Source organism: Halichoerus grypus, chromosome 14 (assembly GCF_964656455.1).
Source record: "Halichoerus grypus chromosome 14, mHalGry1.hap1.1, whole genome shotgun sequence".
In the NCBI taxonomy this organism is placed as follows: Eukaryota; Metazoa; Chordata; class Mammalia; order Carnivora; family Phocidae; genus Halichoerus; species Halichoerus grypus.
Window position 1 is genome coordinate 43,821,717 of NC_135725.1, and position 15,765 is coordinate 43,837,481.

The window sequence follows — 15,765 nt, forward strand, 5'->3', positions numbered from 1 at the left end:
TTGGATCTTATTTAAATCTTTTATTTTAACAGATCTCTGATGACATCATGCCTAAGGGAGAAGGTCAGATCATTACTGCCAGGAAGGGATAGGAGTCTTAGCTCCTAACTTGACCCTTACTGGCACTGCATTAAAGGGTGTGTGAAGGGGTGCCTCATTACTGCTTGATGAGGGTGGCTTCTCATTTGACCTTTATTGACAGAGATAGCAAGGCTACTTCTTTTTTTTTTTTTTTTCTTTCCCTTTTCCCAGGGGTATATGGATGGAGTAGGGTGGGTATTGTTAATTAAGATTTCTGTCCTGCCAGTTTGCCCATTTCTCAGTTCTCTGGCTAGGGAGAGCAGAATTTCCTTGAGACTTTTTTGTTTGTTTGTGTCCATTGGCATTTCTGGGTTGTGGATTTCTCCAGTACCTACTTTGAGATACTTAGGAGGAAAGAAGAAAGCCAGGGAATTTATCACTATGGGTTGTTCTTCTATTCCTGTGGTCCCTTTGGGTCCTTCTTCTCCCTGCCTTTCAGAGTCTTCTTATATTTGTTTTATGTATCATGTTCAGGGTTTTTGTATTTAATTAGTGGGATGAATAAGTGTAAACATGGAACTAGAAGTTTTAACTTGTTTTTCTATGGACCAGCCAGTCTTATTTTTGTGTCATACATTGGCATCTGCTTTATTTTTTATTTTTTTAAAAGGTTTTATTTATTTATTTGAGAGAGAGAGGAGGAGGATCAAAGGGAAGGGGACAAGCAGACTCTGTGCTGAGGATGGAGCCTGATGCGGGGCTCAAACCCAGGATCCTGAGATCATGACCTGAGCTGAAATCACCAGTCGGTCATTTAACCGGCTGAACCACTCAGGTGTCCCTGGCATCTAGTTTAATACTTAGTCCTGACTATTTAAGGCTAAAATATATAAAAGCTGGTACAGCCACTCTGGAAAACAGGGTGGAGGTTCCTCAAGAAGTTAAAAATAGAGCTACCCTAGGACCCAGCAATTGCACTACTGGGTATTTACCCCAAAGATACAGATGTAGTGAAAGAAGGGGCACCTGCACCTCAATGTTTATAGCAGCAATATCCACAATAGTCAAACGGTGGAAGGAGCCGAGATGCTCTTCAACAGATGAATGGATAAAGAAGACATGGTGTATATATATACAATGGAATATTACTCAGCCATCAGAAAGAATGAATACCCACCTTTACAGCAACCTGGATGGAACTGGAGGGGATTATGCTAAGTGAAATAAGTCAAGCAGAGAAAGACAATTATCATATGGTTTCACTCATATGTGGAACATAAGAAATCGCACAGAGGATCATAGAGGAAGGGAGGGAAAACTGAATGGGAAGAAATCAGAGAGGGAGACAAACTATGAGAGACTCTTGGTTCTGGGAAACAAACTGAGGGTCGTGGAAGCGGAGGTGGGTAGGGGGATGGGGTAACTGGGTGATAAGCATTAAGGAGGGCACGTGATATGATGAGCACTGGATGTTATATGCAACTAATGAATCACTGAACACTACATCAGAAACTAATGATGTACTATATGTTGGCTAATTGAATTTAAATTTTTTAAGAAGGGTAGAATATATAAAAGAAGATGAACTAAAACTACTTTAAACCAAATTTGAATAGTACTTCCAAATCCAATCATTAATGTTGAGTTAACTTTTCAAGATCCTAATAAAAAATTGTGTGGCAATTCTAAGTCACTTTATAAAATATGTTAAAGGAAATGATGCTACCACCAACCTATACAATGGTGTTTTCTTCCATCGAGTATAGTCAGAAGTACATTGCTGCTATAGTATATGAGAATGTGAGGACTTGAGAAATTTGCATGGAGTATAGTTCCTATAATAATTCAGATATACTTATAAAATATATCTACTTATTATATCAGTGATGTTTTAACAAAAGACGAAGAACTTCACAATCTATGAACTAATGAGTTGGCTTGTTCTCTTAGTATTTATCTAACAAATATTCATATATTTTTTCATTCATTCACTATTTAAACAATATAGTTCAGAGCCAGGCATTAAGCTAGGGACTGAATATACAGTGGTGTATTGAAGAAGAATAATTTCAAACTCTAATGAGATTTATTTTAGGGCCATCTGCCACGTGCCAGTGAAGTAAAACCATTCTTTGGAACGCTGGATAGTAAGAGGCAAGGAAAGCTTTCAGAAAGGCCAGGCTCACTCAGCTTTTCCACTTAGTTGAGGATGTTGCCTTACCGTCATTAAGTTAGATTTATGAACCAACAAAGTCATGTTAACATTCTCCTAAGTGAACAAATTAACATTTTCCTAAATAAAAACATTAGTATAAAAATATTTTAGTACATTATTTCTCAATAGTGATAGAAAACTATAAAAAGAGACTCAGGTGCCACAGCATATTAAGTTTTTCTTATATTATAAATCCAGCATGTCCTTGCTAGAAACCCATGAGGTCAAGGGAAGGTGTGCTGACATTCATTGCATGTTTATCTGTATCTTTGGCTAAATAAGGAACTTGCAGTGGGTGGTAATTTTGGTCTTTTTATACTAATGCATAGCCTATAAAAAATGCTGCATCTGAGCCCTCTGCTAAGTACAGGTAAACACAGAGAAATAATATGCCACCTTTCTTTTTTTTTAAATCAGGACCTCATATAGCTTCGCAGGGAAAACAAGCAAAAGTGTGATAAGAGCAGTAATAAGGAAATAGTGGCATAATACAGGGAAAATGGCATTATGATTTGTCCATTTACCCAAACCAGAAACCTAGAGGGTTATAACTGATTACTCCCTCTAACTTACCTCCTTACAATAGTCTTAATGAATCCATATCACAAATATCTCTAAAATATGTGTTTCTTTCCATTCTTACTATCAGTGTCCTTATCCAAACTACCATCATACCTTTCTTCCTCAAGTAGAATAAACTCATAAGTATCTCCCTATATCCACTCTTATCCCCTTGAATCCATTTTCCCCCTAATGCTACAGAGTGATCTTTTAAAAATACATATATGAACATATCTCTCCCCCATTTAAAAACCTTTACCATCTTTCCTTTGCTCTCAAAATAAAAACTAAATTCTTTATATAGAACAATTGAACATCTTGGCCTCCTTCTTATCATTTCTGTTTCACTTTTGTTTCTTAACTAAAAGTTAGTATGAGACTACAAAATATTTGCAAAGAATTACTGATGCTTTTCCTACTTCATGCTGAGAATTCTGTTTGACGAATTTGTCAACGAAGGTAGTTAGAGTTGGGGTCAATTGTAAAGGGGTTTAGAATTCATAATTTAAAAATTCAGTTTTATTTTATAGAAGCAGGGAATTTTAACACAATATATCATAACTAAAGTCTTCTTCAATTCAATGATCTTTTGGTCATTTTTCCTTAATGATAAAAAGTAGACAAGCTATAGGTCAGTAGCATTGCCCAGAATGGAATACTTTCTTCTTTCTTAGGTTAAACGTTAAATATATGCAGGCTATGATTTCAAAGAATATTTTATAAAATTCAAGTAATAATTTTTAAGAAGCTAAAATCAAAATATTATGGTAGGAAGTTCAGTTATTTTTTTTCTTTGGCAAATCAAGACTCCCTGTTTTCCAAGCACAAATATTATTTTTCCATATGTAGAAATGAGGATTTTAGGATAGCATGAGTTGGAAATAAAATTCTCAAAAGAATGTCTGCTAAATCATGACATATTTTACAAACAAATGTATTTTTGGATAACTATCAGCATTGTATGAATTACACATCAGTTTTATTTTATTAAAGAGAGAGAGAAAGAGAGTGTGAGTGGGGAGGGGCAGAGGAAGGAGAGAATCTTTTATTATTATTATTTTAAGATTTTATTTTTTTATTTGAGGGAGCGTGCACATGTGAGTTGAAGGGAGGACAGAGAGGGAGGGAGAGGGACCAGTGTAGAGCCCGACACAGGACTCAATCTCACGACCCTGAGATCAGGACCTGAGCCAAAACCAGAAGTTGGAAGCTTAACCGACTGAACCACCTAGGCGCCCCACTTTAGTTTTATTTTAAAGCATACAATTTATTGACATTTAGTGTATTTACAATGTTGTGTAGCTATGATCTTTATCTAATCCAAAGCATTTTCATTACCTCCAAAAGAGACCCCATACCCAGTAAGCAGTCACTCCCAATCTCCTCATTTCCTTCTTCCTCTAGCTCCTCACAACTATTAATCTACTTTCTATCCCTATGGATTTACCAAGTCTGAATATTTTATATAAATAGCATCATACAATATGTGACCTTTTGCATTTGGCTTCTTTCACTTAGCGTAACATTTTCAAGAGTCATCCACATTGTAGTATGTATCAATATGTCATTCCTTTTTACAGCTGAATAATAGCCCACTGTATGTATATACAATTCATTCATTCATTTATTGATGGCCATTTGGGTTGCTTCTACTTTTAGGCTATTGTGAATAGTGCCACTATGAACATTTATATACAAGTATTTATTTGAATACTTGTTTTCAATTCTTTGGGATATTATACCTGTGAGCAGAATTGCTCGGTCATATGGTAAGCCTATTAAGGAACTGCCAAACTGTGTTCATAGTGGCTACATCATTCTATATTCTCATCAGCAATCTACAAAGATTCCACTTGCCCACATCCTTGTTAACACTTAGTATTTTTTCTTTCTTTTTTTAAAAAAAATTACTATTTTTTAAAAAATATTTTAAAATTATTAAATTTATTAAATTACTTGTCCTAGTGAGTGTGAGTGGTATTTCATTGTAATATTGATTTGCATTTTCTTAATGACTGATGAGCATCTTTGCATATGTTTATTTGCCATTTGTGTGTCTCTGGATAAATATCTGTTCAAGTCTTTGCTGTTTTAAAAAATTGGGTTCTCTTTTTGTTTTTGAGTTATAAGAGTTCTTTCCATGTAGTGGTTACTAGACATTTGCAAATATTTTCTCCCATTCTGTAGGTGATCTTTTTATTTTCTTAATAGTTTCCTTTGATGAACAAAAGTTTTTAATTTTATGAAGTTTAATTTATCTATTTTTTTCTTTTTTCTTTTTTGCTTATGCTTTTGGTGTCATGCCCATATAGCCGTCACCAAATCCAAGGTCATAATGATTTACCCCCATGTTTTCTTCTACGTGTTTTGTAGTTTTAACTCATATTTAGATCTTTGGTCCATTTTTAGTTAATTTTTTTTTTAATTTGGTGTGAAGTAGGGGTACAACTTACCTCTTTTACATGTGAATATCCAGTTGTCCCACATATTATTTTTTATAGCTTTGAAGAAGAGGCTATATGATCACATGGAAGAGTTATAATGTGATGAATTAATAAGATAAGAATTTAAATGTATCGTCCTTGAGAAACCAGTCCAACATGAAACACTACAGGCTATCATAAGCCAAGTGCAAATGAGAATATGAGTTCTGGGCTATTAGCATAATCAAGGGTTGTACACATTATCAGTGTCCGTTGAAAGGCAATGGATTTCAAGGCAATATGGTAATGGGTTTTGAATCTCACTTTAAAACTGAAAATCAGAGACAAGAAATTCAGCCACTGATACTGGAGACATAGGAAGTAAACTCTACCTATTAAGTCTTCATGAGTCAGAGTGAGAAGTTTCAGAACAAGATGAGCATGAAACCTAATTCATTACTGAGTTAGAGCCCTGAAGCCTTCGGTCCCTCATCCTCCTCTTTTCTATCTCAAGAATGTTTCAGGTATGATGCAACTTGAGGCCTCTAGATAGGCTTTTAGAATACACTCATGATTCTGTTAAAGTACCAGGACCCAGAAGCAAGTAAATTATTATAGCTAGTAAATAATATGTGGAAAAAAAGACTTTTAAACTATGGAGTTTTATATTAGTTACATAGCACTGAATCTGTGTGACCCTTTGTATTGTTGTGCTTTTACTCGTTATTTCAATAAATACGCTAGACACTGGAAGTAAAATATTGAGCAGAGCATACACGCTCTGGCCTCACAGGGCTTCAGCTTATTGGAGAACACAAATAATAATCAATAAACACACAAATATATAATTACAGACTTTGATTGATATGAAGATAAAGCTCTGCTCTGCCTTCCCATGTTTCCATTTTCCCTGATTCTTTCCATTTTTCCTCTTTGTCTTTCCTTCCCTCTATAGAAGTAGTTTATACTTTTGTTTGTGGTGTTATCAACCTAAATTGGGGGATATATATTTTTTATTGTGGTAAAATTTACTTAACATGAAATTTACCTTTGTAACCATTTTTAGGTGTAGAGTTCAGTGCCATTAAATATGCTCACATTGTTGTCCTAACATCACCACCATCCATATTTAGAACTTTTCATGTTCTCAAAATGAAACTCTGTGCCCATTAAATAATAACTCCCCATTCCCCCTTCTCTCAGCTTTTGTCTCTTTCTCCTTTTGTCCTTAAGAATTTGCCGATTCTAGGCATCCTATATAAATGAATTCATACAGTATTTTTCTTTTTGTGTCTGGTTTATTTCATTTGTCATGTCTTCCAACTTTTTCCATGTTGTAGTATGTATCACAATTTCTTTCCTTTTAAGGCTGAATAATACTCTACTGTATGTACATACCACATTTTGTTCATCCATTCATCCATTGATATTTAGGTTGTTTCCACCTTCAGTGATTATATTTTTCTTGTATTTTCATTTTATTTTACTGTACAGAATGTTAGTTAAGAAAAAATATTTTGTAATCACTGGGAGATAATTCACTGAAATAAATGGCAAGTATATTTTGGAGTTTTATTTTCTAACTCTTGAGATTACCTTTTGATGTTGATAAATTGTTTTCATATATTTGAGACCATATACATATGGCATTTGTTTTTTGAGGTCATCTGTCTTAGTCTGTTCAGGCTCCTATAACAAAATACCACAGACTGGGTAACTTATAAGCAATGGAAATTTATTTCTCACAGTTCTGGAGGCTGGAAGTCTGAGATCAGGAAACCAGCGTGGTCTGATGAGGGCCTTCTTTTGTGTTGCAGATGTCTTGTTTTATCCTCATATGACCAGAGGGGCAAGGGAGCTCTATGGGGTCTCTAATCCCATTCATAACACTAATCCCAATCATGAGGGTTTCACCCCTGTGACCTAAGAACATCCCAAAGGTTCAGCCTCCTACCACCATCATCTTTGGAGGTTAGAATTTCAACATGAATTTTAGGGGAACCCAAACACTGAGGTCTTAGCACCACACATAAAGTATTTTTAATTTAATTGCTGCCTTAATTTGTTTTCATACATTTTAGGTTCAATATATATAAAAATTTTTTAATTACTTGAAGAATTACACAGTGTCTACCTAAAGAATTACATGGTATATCTTAAGTGTTTAGTGAATAATAATTTGATTTTTTTCTGAAACAAGATAGCAAAATTACTTTCTGTAAGTGTATTTTGTCATATTAACAGTCTATTTTAAAACATCTTTTCTTTAAAAAAAACAAAACTGGAAGTATCACAATGCCAGACTGCAAGTTATTACAAAGCTGGAGTAATCAAAACAGTATGGTACTGGCACAAAAATAGACACATAGATTGGGGCACCTGCTGGCTGTGACTCTTGATCTTGGAGTCATAAGTTTGAGCCTTGTGTTGGGCGTAGAGATTACTTTAAAAAGAAGAAAAAGAATAGACACTATAGATCAATGGAACAGAATAGAAAATCCAAAAATAAACCCATAGCTATATGGTCAATTAATCTTCAACAAAGGTGGAATGAATATTCAATGGGAAAAGGACAGTCTCTTCAATAAATGGTGTTGGGAGAACTGGACAGCTACATGCAAAAGAATGAAACCAGACCACTTTCTCACACCATACACAAAAATAAACTCAAAATGGATTAAGGACTTAAATGTGAGACGTGAAACCAAAAAATCCTAGAAAAGAGCACAAGCAATAATTTCTCTGACGTCAGCCATAGCAACATTTTTCTAGGTATGTCTCCTGAGGCAAAGGAAACAAAAGCAAAAATACTACTGGGACTACATCAAAATGAAAAGCTTCTGCACAGCAAAGGAAACAATCAACACAACTAAAAGGCAACTTAACTGAATGGGAGAAGATATTTGCAAATGACCTATCTGATAGTATCCAAAATATGTAAAGAACTGATACAATTCAACACCAAAATACAACCCACTTAAAAAATGGGCAGAAGATATTAACAGACATTTCTACAGAGAAGATGGCCAGAAGACCCATGAAAAGATGCTCAACATCACTCATCATCAGGGAAATGCAAATCAACACTACAGTGAGATAGCACCTCACACCTGTCAGAATGGCTAAAATCAAAAGCACAAGAAACAAGTGTTGGTGAGAATGTGGAGAAAAAGGAACCCTCGTGCACTGTTGGTGGGAAAGCAAACTGGTGCAGTCACTGTGGAAAACAGTATGGAGGTTCCTCAAAAAGTTAAAAATAGAATTACCTTGTGATCCATTGATCCCACTATTGGATATTTATCCAAAAAATACAAAAACACGAATTCAAACGGATACATGCCCCCTATGTTTATTGCAGCATTATCTACAATAGCCAAGATACGGAAACAACCCAAGTGTCCATCAATAGATGAATTGACAAAGAAGGTGTGGTATATATATATAATGGAATATTACTCAGCCATAAAAGAGAATGAAATCTTGCCATTTGCAATGATGTGATACTAGAGAGTAGTATCCCAAGCGAAATAAGTCAGTCTGCTGGCCCTGTGCTGACGAAGACTTTTTGAAAGGACAGAAATGAGCCTTACATTCATTTATTTTAAAGTGTGAAAAAATAATAGTGGTGACACTTGATCTGCTACAAATTGGAATGTGAAATAAGCAAACAGCAGTGTGGAAGAAAACCTAATAGATGAAAGTGATTTATCAGAAAATGAAAAAGCAGATGATAGTTTGCTCAGCTATTATAGAAAGATAGACTAAACTTAAAGCCAGAAACAATAGAAAATATTGAGGAATCTGTCACAGAGGAACCAAATGAAGTATTTACATATCCTGATTTTCTCCCTTCTCCCTTCAATACTCTGGACTTGCACAAATTAGCCCTCTCAAAATCTGAAAATTGAAAAGTAACAGTGGAACCTCCAGAAAGCTCTCCTGAACATTTGATAACTCATTTACTGGAAATGTTAAGATTGCAACATATGACTATACAAAAAGAGAGGCCTGAACTACAAACTACCTCCTATACTCCAGCAGCTACTGAACGACCCTCTTCCTCCAAAACTATACCCAAAGTGAGACAGCCAAAACTTTTGGACTCTTTTGAGTCTTCAGACAGCTTGTGTAGATGGAAGTCATGAAAAAAGAGAAAGCAATTCTGGATCTTGCAAAATGCTTCAAAATGGAATTAGAGCAATGCTGGCATATAAATATAAATGGAATTCTAGACCACCATCTCTAAAAAGTTCATCCACCACGAAACAATTGATTGTAATTTATGATAACTTTAGGAATCCCAAAAGCTCTATTTTAAATCCACACCAAGAACCCTCAACCAAGCCTACTACTTCCCAAACAACTCAATCACTGGTTAAAATTGTCTCAACAAGACGTCTGCCATCAAGGTCTCCAATACCAGTTGTACCTGTACCTCTGTCTTGTCCTGAAAATCACAGAGAAGAAATTAAGGCAGCAAGGACCAAAAAGAAATTTTACCAAAAAACCATAGTTTGAATAGACATTCTGTATTCAGAAGCTAAAGTGTTTATCACCTTCCTTTAAAGCTAAGGAAGGGTAAGTGTTCACCCAATGACCAAACATAACTTTTCCTTCATAATCTCAGTGTGAGCAAATCTATTTCCAAGATGCTTGGCTAAAATATGGGCTCATCAGTTCCAAGAGGCAGGTATTAAACATACACACACACACACACACACATATCAGTAACTTGATGTGAAATGGATTAGAACTTGTACAGATCACTGCTGAGATGTCTATATATAAATCCAAGGGCTTCCATACTGACATATTTGACAATCTCTTGCATGTTATGTTTCAAAGGAATGTTTCACTTAGTAAACTATTCAATTCAAAAGATTATTCTTTTGTTGTGATTGTTTCCCAGTACAATTCCATCATTAATAAATGCTACAATTGGGAAAAAAAAAAAAACCCTAAGACAAAAATTTCACCCTGAAATCGATTTTTAGGACCTTTTTAAATAAAGTGAACTAGCATACATGAATAGGGTATTGCAGTATTTTTGTAATACTGAAGAACTAGAAACAGTGTAAATGCCCATTAGTAGCTGATAAAAGTGCATTGTAATATATTAATATAATGTGATACTATACTACATTTAACATGAATAAATTGGATCTATATTTATCAAAATGGAAATGCCTCAAAAGCAAAAGTTGATTTAAAAGAAGGAAATTGAATAATAGTATATCATATACATCATAGTATATATCATAATATATGTTCTCTAAAATAGAAAATTTTAAATCACATAATAGTACTATATTTTTGTAGATACATGTGTGTGTGCACATATATACATACATATGTATCCACAATAATAGTTATATATAACTACACACACACACATACAGTATTAAAACACAAAACAGAAATATACACACCAAATTAAAGAAACTGGTTATTTCTGGGGAGGGAAGAAAGGTGGAATACTGTAAGTGATAATATTATTTACAGAACATTTTTATTTTTTTCACAAAAATAAAAGCTTTGAATTAAATATGGCATAATATTAATATTTTTAAACCCAAATGTTTGGCACATTAATGTTGGTGATATTACTCTCCATATTTTTCTTACATTTGAAATATTCTTTCTGTTTTCTTATGTACTCAAAGACCCAGTAAAGCCACTTCTAGATGAAACCACTAAAGGGATCTTACATATAGGCACATATGTTCACTATAGCATTGTCTATAATTGTGAAAAATGGGAAACAAAAAGATAATATAACTGTATAGCTAAAAGTTCCAAGAACTTCAATTTAAAAGAAAACTATTTTAATTAGTGGAATACACCATATTCTCAAACCATACACAAAAATCAATTCTAGATGGGACTGCAGGTCTAATTGTGAAGGGTTAAGTAATGGACCTTTTATTTATCTTATTTTTTATTTTTGGTGGGGAGGGACAGAGGGAGTGAGAGAATCTTAAGCAGGCTCCACATTCATCGCAGAGCCCGATGTGGGGCTTGATCTCACAACCCTGAGATCATGACCTGAGTCAAAATGGAGAATTGGACACTTAACCGACTGAGCCATCAGGTGCGCCATGTTAAGTAATAGAGCTTCTAGATGAAAACATAGGAGAATATCTATTAGGCAAAGGTTTCTTAAAACAGATTAAATATAAACTAAAAATTGATAAACTGGGCTATATTAAAACCAAGAGCCTTTGTTTATGGAAAGATATTATTAAACGACTTAAAAGGCAACATTCAGAGTGAAAAAAGATATTTGCAGTATATGTGTCCACCAGAGGACTAGCATCCTGAGTATCTGAAGAATTCCTATGAATAATTAAGTAAAGGACAGTCAACCCAATAGAAGAATGAGCAAAACAATTGAATAGATATATCATAAAAGAGCACATCCAAATGGCCAATGCACATATGAAAAGGTGCTCTACTCAATTTGTCTTCTTTTTCTGGTTTCTGTAATTGGGAGCTTCATAGTAGATCTTTTTTTCTTTCCAATATGAGCACTTTGTTAGCCCCTCACATTTTGAAATGTGTTGTTTTAATTTTTTGTAATTAAAACTATTTTTTAATTCCTCTTGGAATCTGTATCTAGAGAGAAAGGTTTTGAAAGTTTTAAGTTGGGGATTTCTCAGACATCATTCTGGTATTGATTTCTAATTTAATTATATTCTGGGCACAGAAGATACTTCTCATGATTTAGATCTTTTTAATTTTGCTGAGAATTGTTTTATGGTCCAGCATGTGGTTTTGTCTTAGTGAAAGCTCCATGGCACTTGAAAACTGTTACTGTGTGGAATGTTTTATAAATGTCTATTAGGTCAAGTTTTTTTCATAGTGCTTTTCAAATATTCTGTGTCCTGTTTTCCAATCACTTTCTCTATTGATTGCTAAGACAGGTGTGTTTAAAATCTCAGTTTAAACCATTTCCAGGTTTTCAAAAATACTGTTAGCGCAGGTTTCAAGAGACTTGTTTATCCCTACTCATTAGGTGACTCTTTTGGATTCTTTGTTGAAGTTCCTGGTAATCAACAAAGATTCTCCTCTCACACCATCAGAAATCAAGGTCTCCCAATCCTGTGTAAACTCTGGGAATAGTTCCCTTATGGGCTCCAGTTGTTCTCTGCCTGCCTTGTTGAATTTGGTCCTATGCATATGCAACAAAGTATTTAACCACAGACTCAAAAGAATTCTTATGCAGATTTCTGTAGCCATTTCTTTTTGTAGATCCTTCCTCTGGGAACTTTTTGTCACAAATTCCATCATTTCAGTCTTCCCAAACTCCAGTCTCTTTTCTTCATCTCAGCGAGGCCATCATGTTTTTCTTGGGACCCCTCTCCCTGTATCATGGTCTGGAGAGTGGCTCCTGGCAGAAATCTGGACTATCATTAGGGCTCTCTTTGTTAATTTCCTTTCTCTGAGGGATCACAGTTCTCTGCTGCCTGTTGTCCAGCATCTGAATACAGTCATTTCATATAATTTGTCCAGTAAAAAGTAGATTTTGAATTGTGGTCCTTCAGAGTGTCAGAAATATCAGAATAGGTGGGCAGTAAATCAGTCAGTAATAGCCAATGTTCATCCTGCTCAAGGGTGCCCACTCTGACAGCCCCTCCTCCACACATCCGTTAAGATGTGGTTTGTTGGTGCTTAGTTTGACTCAAGAACAGTTGGTCCCTAATATTTATATATACTTACTACAAGTAGGGACTGTGTAAGTTCTTTCAAGATAAAACAAAACAAAACAAAAAAAACAAGCTATAAGTATAAAATACCTCTAAATAAGCAAGAAATAACATTTCCAACAATCGTAGCCCTATGTTCTGCTACGTTAGTGATCTGAAAGCTGAGGAAAACTAAGTTGAGAAGAGCCACATCTGTTTTTCTCTTTGTTGGGGCCATCTTATTTCAGAATGTTCCATGTTCTTAGCTAAACAAAGCAGGAACCTAATCCAAACTTAATTGCTATGTGGATGGGTGTATGTGTGTGCGTGTGTGTGTGTTTGCTCCTCCCATCAATCTGGAACCTACCTGAGAAACTGCAAATATAATCATAGAATCCTAATTTTTTAGATCCTTATGTATGTGTATTTATGTTTATATTAAAAAATACAAGTATACACATCAAACTATAAATATAAATTTTTCAAGAAATAATCTGAGTGAGGAAAAGCAGAGACTACTTGTTTTTAATATTTATATAAAGTATAAATATAAAATATATTTCTTAATATATAAATGTTATAATTGAATAATTTTTATAAAGTAAAATATAAAATTATAAAATACTATTTTTATATTGTTGAATACATAACAGTTTAGAGCTGCTGTATCTTCCTAGTAAATCATTCCTTTGATCATTATGTAATGACCATCTTTATCTTTAATATTGTTTTTTTCTTAGTGTATATTTTATTTTTTATGCTCCTTTAAAAAATCCTTCTCTTGCCTTAGATTGAGTACATTTTGTTCATTTCTTTTTTTTTTTTACCTCTTCTGATTTGTAAATTTTATATTTGTTTTCCATTCTTTAAATGCTTTTTCTTGAAATTGTACATCACTTATTTGACAAACTAAGGTTCATCAGCACCTTTATCCTCTCCAACAATACAGAGTTCTTAAAATACTGTAACTCTGATCCTTTCCTTGATCTTATATCATTTTATTGTTCAGAAATTTAGTTCTACCGTATTCTGTCTCTACCTTCATTTGGATATTGTTATATCTACTTTACATGATAAATGTTGGTTTACTTCCACATACATGTTTACAGATGTCTTTTCATCATCACTGACTATTTTGTTTATGTTGATTCTGAGGGTTTTTTTTTCTACCTAAAATATATTCTTTAATAGTTCTTTCATCTAAGATCTATGAGTAGTAAACCTTCGAATGTTGAAGATATTACTTATTTTTCTTCTCACCTTTCTTGTTGCTGTGAGAAGTCTTCTGTCACTCCAAAGCTCTTTAGTTGTTAAGTAACATCTCTTCTCAATATGGTTGCTTTTAAGATTGCTTCTTTTTCGGTGGGGTCCTACAGTTTCCCTCTGTTTCTAACTGTGAACATAGTTTTATTTACTCTGTTTGCAATTTTACTCTCTTAATCTATTAATTTACATTTTTCATCAGCTCTCAGTTTTCAGCCATTTTATATAAAAAATTTATTTATTTAAGGGAGAGAGCGTGCGCTCAAGTGGAGGGAAGAGCAGACAGGGAGGGGGAGAGAGAATCCCAAGCAGGCTCCACGCTCAGTGAGGACCCCTACACAGGGATCGATCTCACAACCGGAGAGCATGACCTGAGCAGAAATCAACCCAGGCACCCCTCTCCTTGAATAATTTCTGAGATGCTTTTTGGGCTTCTCATTCAAACATACTTTATATATTGTTACTATTTTCCTTCCTTTTATTTCTTAGTGTTGTCTTTAATTTCACCAGTTTTCATAAGCTTTGTTTATGTGCTATTTAACATGTTTGTTGAGTTTTCAATCTGTTATGTTTTTAAAAATATGTTTTGTCCCCTTTTTTTTTTCAACATTTTTAAAACTAATTGTATAAAAACTCATTTTGAATTGTTCTGTTATTTCTATTTCCCTATTGTGCCGTTTCTCTTTTTGGGGGGGGCATGATATGTAGACTGTCATTCGTGGCTTTGAACTTATTCATACAATTATTCTTACCTGCAAATTTGACTTCTTTTGAGTTTTATTTTCTGTGATGCTCTTTCTCCTATCCATTCTCTCAGTTGTGGAAGCCTATCTGTAATGGGTGATTGTGTCTGCTTGAACTCTCCAGTGGACACTGGCCATGAACCAGTTTTTACATTACTGTCAGTTCTTTAGATCTCTGCAAATGTATATGGCTTGATTTTGAAACCAGTTAATATAGGTTTGCCTCTTTTTAGTGAAACTCCAACCACATAAACTGAAATATTTGTGTCACACTCAGCAAATTTTTGTCTCCCATCTTGCTACAGTTAGCCCAGTTTTGTCTCTCAGCCATGGAGGGCCTAGGGCATAAACTTCCATCCCCATTCAGGTCTGAAGGTCTGAGGTCTCCATGGGCAGTATTTGATCCAGTCTCTCATTGTGGTAGTTCAGCTCCATTTTACTAGTAGGGGTTCTTTGTCTTTTCTTGGCATCTAGAAATGTACTCTTTTTGCTTTCAGTATATGTATTAACATTTTATCATGATTTTTACATAGTATATCTGTGTGTTAAGAAGTGGTTGGGTTGGGGTGCCTGACTGGCAGTCAGTATTGCATGTAACTCCTGATCTTGGGGCTGTAAGTGTGAGCCCCACAGTGGTTGTAGAGATTACTTAAAAATAAAATCTTAGGAAAAAAAGTGGTTGGGTAACTCAATACATTTTTTTTTTTTTTATCATATAGTCTATGTTTTAAGTATTTAACATGTTTACTTAGATAAATTTAAAAATCACTTACTTAAGACATTTTACTTCCCAGATTCTCATTAAAATTCAATTTTAATTGTTAGGATTTGTTAACAGTGATATATTTTTCTTT

The 15,765-nt window shown here is 34.3% G+C and overlaps 1 protein-coding gene and 1 pseudogene across 4 annotated transcripts in view; both read left to right on the plus strand.

The window, feature by feature from the left end:
• The window catches only part of CNTLN (centlein), a 296,669-nt gene that overhangs the window by 182,474 nt on the left and 98,430 nt on the right, over positions 1 to 15,765 (plus strand). The window lies entirely within an intron of this gene.
• On the plus strand, positions 8,839 to 9,802 carry LOC118540820 (protein FAM217A pseudogene; annotated as a pseudogene).